The 6,073-nt window shown below is 39.6% G+C and overlaps 1 long non-coding RNA gene across 1 annotated transcript; it reads right to left on the minus strand.

Annotated features, from left to right (window-relative positions):
* Positions 1-2,615: 2,615 nt before the first annotated feature.
* On the minus strand, positions 2,616-3,337 carry LOC134079694 (uncharacterized). Its single transcript, XR_009939123.1, has 3 exons — positions 3,229-3,337; positions 2,784-2,906; positions 2,616-2,667 (listed from the first exon to the last, which is right to left on the minus strand). It is a non-coding gene; the product is annotated as an uncharacterized LOC134079694 (long non-coding RNA).
* Positions 3,338-6,073: the final 2,736 nt, after the last annotated feature.

A 6,073-nucleotide genomic window follows, 5' to 3' on the forward strand; every position in this document is an offset into this window, starting at 1 on the left:
TCCAAAAGACACACCGGATCGTTGATCTGATTGGTTGAAGGATTATCCAAGCGTACGGAGTCATGATTTGAAGGATGCCAATAGAGCTAGACAGCCCCGGCCCTCCACGCCTGTCGTGCAGTATAGAAATAAAGTGCAGAATCCCCATACTAATGTGCAGTAGAAATAAAGTGCAGAATCCCCATACTAATGTGCAGTAGAAATAAAGTGCAGAATCCCATACTAATGTTCAATCTTAAACACGCCTGTCGTGCAGTAGAAATAAAGTGCAGAATCCCCATACTAATGTGCAGTAGAAATAAAGTGCAGAATCCCCATACTAATGTGCAGTAGAAATAAAGTGCAGAGTCCCCATACTAATGTGCAGTAGAAATAAAGTGCAGAGTCCCCATACTAATGTGCAGTAGAAATAAAGTGCAGAATCCCCATACTAATGTTCAATCTTAAAAGATTGAGCTTGGTATGGTGATGGCCAGACTATCCGGGACTACATGAGAGGATGGGCTTCTGTTTTGCGCAACATTGTTGGACAAAAAATAGACTTGATTTTCATTTATAAACAAAGGCCTGATGAGTTAATTTTTGTTTCTCACCTGTGTGGTCCGGCTTGTGTGTGTGTTCAGTGACTCTGATGAGAATGATGGTAATAACGATGGTGATGATGATGGTGGCAATGATGATGATGATGATTATAAAGATGATGTTGGTGATGATGGCGACGATGATGATAATGATGATGATGACGAGGATGGTTATGATGATGGTGATGGTGGTGATGATGATGATGATGATGATGATGATGAGGATGATGGTGATGGTGATGGTGATGGTGATGGTGATGATGACGATGATGATGATGATGATGATGATGATGATGATGATGATGATGATGATGATGATGATGGTGATGATGATGATGATGACAGACAAAAACAACAGCCAAAATGTTTCTTAATAGCATTTCAGCTTCAAGAGGAAGCACTGATCAGATATCAACCCCACAGAGATCTACTGTACAGTTTCCGCAGGAAGAGATTAGATGGAACCAGCTCTGTAACAACTTGTGAAAAACCAGTCTTAAAGTGTTAATTTTCATGATGTTCTGGAGGTATAGGAGCAAGAACCATAGAACAAAGACACAAAACCATTTGCATTATCTCCAAGGAAAAGGACATTGACCAGTATACTTTACTGCAAAATAAAGTTCTCTCTTGTTATGTAGAGTCCATGATGAAATGAGGTGTGTTGCCCCCCACATACGCACGCGTGCGCACGCATACACACACCATGCTATGTTTCAGGTTCTGATGTGATATGACTTACTGTGTTTCTTGGTTCTCCAAAGCTGGTAGCCTAAGAAGACTATGAGTCCCATCATGACCGCCACCACTGACACACACACACCTGTGAAGTAAACTGGAGGAACAAAGAGCAATCAGCTGACACACACACACACACACACACACACACACACACACACACACACATATGTATACACACACACACACACACACACACACACACACACACCTGAAGAAACCTGGAGGAACAAAGAGCAATCAGCTGACACACACACACACACACACACACACACACACCTGAAGAAACCTGGAGGAACAAAGAGCAATCAGCTGAACTGTTGGTGTTCTGCTGGTGCTGCTGTTATCATTGCTGCCAGCTTTGGCACTCCTCCTCACCTGATGGTGGTGGTGGTGGTGATGATGATGATGATGATGATGATGATGATGATGTTAAAGATGGCAGGGATATTGATTTGGTTGGCAGGTTGGTCGTTTTTGGTTCACTTGTTGCTGTTGGAGTTAACAGATTAAGTTCACACACACTTCCAAACTCACACAAACACACACACACACACACACACTGGCTATAGAACTGATGACAGGATAGGTACTAAACTGGCAATCTATTTAATAGTGCAGTGCCCACAAACAATGTTTTCCAAGAAATGTGCTGCCCAATGACATTGATGCAGGTAGATCATGTTAGATTGGTGATGATGTAGAATCAGGCCCGTGCAGTTAGTAGAGCTTTTTACTGTCTTTGCAAAGTAAGGGCAAAGGGGAAGTGAAGGGGAAAGGCGTTTGAGTTGCAGCTAATGGCAATATTAGACACATTACATACCCATACCCTTACATACAGTACATTAGCCTAAAGCTAACCGCATGACCATGACTATGCCAGTGCAGTGCTATGAACTCGGAAGTGATGTTTCATGTTTGAATGAATGTTATGCCCATTGCTGATGTCCAGATAGAGTCAAGAGCGGCTGTTTTAAATGCAAATTTTAACAGAATGCTACCGACGTGTGTGTCGCCATATTGTTGCAAGATCAGCAACCTGATCAGGCAACAGAACTGCTAGGCAACCGCGGTTGTTGATGAGCCTAAGCAACGTTACGTTACTTTAACAGCCTGCTTACCAACATGGGTGCATGTGTGTTGGACTCAGCATGTTTATCCAACATGAACCATCTTGAAACGGTTGAACGGTCTTTAAACTATTCCGCTTGAAAATTTTTGTGCCGTCTGTTTACATGGGCTACTTTCAAATATTCACCTTTGACAGGTTTCACACAGAAGCAAGTTTCAACATAAGTCGTCCAATTTTTCTTGGGGGGGCTGTTGCACATATCAGTTGTGTAGTCCGCTAAAATGGAGATGGAGAAAGTGAGAAAACTGTGAAAACGCTAAGGGAAAACGCTATGTGCCCTTTGGTTTATGAATGACTCCATGAACATTGCAGTGCAAAGCCTTCTCACTTACTGCTGGTGGATGGTTTGTGACGTTCACAAGTGTATCGTCGATGGCAGGTGCCCTTTGTGTCTTCTTTAGAGAGCTTGCATTTGCAGATGATGTTTTTGCATGTGCCACCAGAGCAGGAGGAGTCTGTAAACCCATATAATTACACATTTATTCCCTTTGTCTCTCTCTCTATCTCTCTCTATAATCTATATTCCCTCACAATTACATCTATAATCTGTACTCCCACACATTTACATATACATATATATTCCCTTATAAGTGTTGTTTTCTCTCTCTCTCAGAATATGCTGTCTATAATCCCATGTACGTCTCTCTCTCTCTCTCTCTCTCTCTCTCTCTCTCTCCAATGCAGAATGGCAACAATGATAACATGAAATATTAGGAATACAAATTATGAAATAATGCCTTTGGCTGTAACAGAATAAACATTGTGTCAGTTTGTGACCTGTTTTGGTGGGTTCTGTGCACAGGTCTTTCGAACATATGTCACAGATGGGTTTCCAAATAGACTCCTCATCTTCCTTTGTGCTATTGGTCTTCAGTTGTGTCAAGTTCATCCCACTGACAACAGTGATTCCACCCACAACAACCACTAAAGAAAGAGAAAGATATTTCCAGATATTTCTTCTTTTCTGCAAATCTTTCATGCATTGTGAATGTTAGTCAGTGACAGGTGCTCCAAATTCAACATACAGTGTTAAAGTATCACAATGTAGGAATTCCAACCTTGACTCAATTTGCAGTCTACTGCAGGGAACCCTGTTTGTCTAAAGACCATAACAAAGGGCAAGCTCAAGGTGCAGTACCAGGTAAGACATTATAATTAGCTGTGCCATCAAAATTAATTATTGTGTTGTCTTACCTGAGATCAAGGGTAAAACCGAACAACTTCATCACTGTTTTTCTGAATATAAAACAATTCAAAAATCTTCCCCTAATGAAGGAGTTCACCAAAAGCCCTGCTGAAAAAAGATACTTGTAGGTTTCAGCGCCGTGTGAAGTAAGTGGTTCCTGTCTGATACGTAATCTCTGGCCAATAAGTACAGTATCCTGTGCCCCTCCACACCACTCATACTGTGCAAAGTCTGGGGCATTATCTTTAAGGTATCAAGACATTTATTTATCTTGCTCTGCATGATAGTGTGTCAGCATAGTTTGATTTTTGAATATTATTTTATTTGCACTTTGTATGTTGACTCATCCCAGTGGGATTTTCTTTTGATAATCTTTGAATTTCTTTTTTATTTATTTGTTCATTCGTTATTTTCATTCAGTGTAGTAGACACTCTCACCATCCGCCCTACATACCATGAGACCGGGGACTGAAATACAAATCACGACAGTAAACAGAGAGAAATGTATTAATTTACAAACAGTTCTCTCGTATATTGTTATGATGATTTGGGTTGTTGATGTGTTGTGCTGCACCTAGCGGTGCGTTCATTAAGGACATCACAGGAAATCAGTGATAAGATCAGCACAGAACCTGCTGGCTCTGTAACCACACACATCAGGCTATATAAAGCTCCTCTCACATCCTGCTGTGGGCTGATGTGATCTAAAAAAACAGAACGTTTCCACTAGCTGCAGAAAATCTAAATGTTAAATTTTGGTCAAATGTTAAAATGTTTGCACTCAGAAACAAAGTTGAAAATATTGTTTTGATGAATAATATTTTATATCTAGTCTCCTATCTGTGGTTGATTGTCTTCATAGGTGTTTATTTGTTGTGTGTATGTTCAATTATTAAAAAAAGGCTTTGCAGCAGAATAAGGTGAGCAGCAGTGCATTGTCTATCGTGCAATCTGAGCACACTTCTCTTGATTTTGTTTGCAACTAAAATGCTGTTGGTAGAAGCTAGACAGATGATTTTAAGACCCCATTTTCACATAAGAAAAATGCAAATATCTCTATGGCCTTTAATTTACATGAAAGTGGAGGTTTTTGCACTGAAAACAATTACTAGAGAAAGAGAGAGAGTGTGTGTGTGTGTGTGTGTGTGTTTCTAAAGCTGCTGTAGCTGCTGTACAATATAAGCATGTAGCACCTGCACTGCTCCCTCTTTTCCTGCTGCACTCTCTCTCATCACAGGATGACCCGTATCTGCAGCACACCCTGTGACTCCTCTCCTGGCCACTAGAGGGAGTCGTGGAGCAGCAAATACACACGGCCAAGACACTGCTGACATTGGACGGGTTTCCCAGATTTGTTAAGAAGCTCTTAAGTGCTAAAAACTTCTTAGGAACGCTCTAAGAACGTTCCTCCAGAGAAGTTCTTAGCACTTAAGAGCTTCTTAACGAATATGGGAAACCTGGCTATCAGTCAGGAGAGGAGCTATTCACTGACCACCTGAATTTAACAATGATCAGTATGAACTATTAACGGGGCACAGTACGTGTAGAAAAGGATTTATTCATTTCAACACAGAGACAAAGCCTTAATGGTGTGAACTGCTTGAAATAATTGAATAGCTTTTGAACTCATCATGTTACAATCAACATACAACCAGCGATTAATATATATGCAGTGCCTATAGAAAGTCATAATTGAAATAGTTACTTTTTTTTGTCTTACAGCCTGAAATCAAAACCCATTTAAAAAAAAAAAAAAAAATCTTTTTCCAGTTCTATTTACAAATTTAGCTGTACAACATCAACATTTGTGGCTTACAGCCATTAATCTGTTTGGATATGTCTCTATTATAGCTTTGCACACCTATTGGGGAATATTTGTCCAATTTTCCGTGCAGAATTGTTAAAAGTCAGCCAAACTCTGTAGGGAACGGAGATTGACTACTCTCTACAAATCAGTCCACAGATTTTCTATAGGATTTAAGTCAGGGCTCTGACTTTGCCATTCAAGGATATTCACCTTCCACGACAATGATCCTAAACATACTGCCAAAAGAACAAAGCATTGGCATATCCAAACATATCCAAACAAATTGATGGCTGTAATGAAAGCAAAAGGAAGCTCTACAAAGTATTTAGTCAGGGGTATGATGACTTTTCCAACCCTGTTATTCTAGTTTAAAATTATTATTAATTAAAAATTAAATTAAATTATTTCTTAATGTGGGATTTTTTTCCTTCTAAATAAATGCACTTGTAAAGGTTGGATTTTACACTTTTTTTTCATTGTGGTCCTATATTATTTGGAAAAAAAATGAATTTATTAGAAGCTAAAGAACACATCTTAACCAGGGGTGCCAATAATTGTGGAGGGCGCTGTATATACTGTATATATATATATATATATATATATATAGAAAGTAACAGTGGATATTATGT

This window comes from Sardina pilchardus, chromosome 5 (assembly GCF_963854185.1).
Source record: "Sardina pilchardus chromosome 5, fSarPil1.1, whole genome shotgun sequence".
Lineage (NCBI taxonomy): Eukaryota > Metazoa > Chordata > Actinopteri > Clupeiformes > Clupeidae > Sardina > Sardina pilchardus.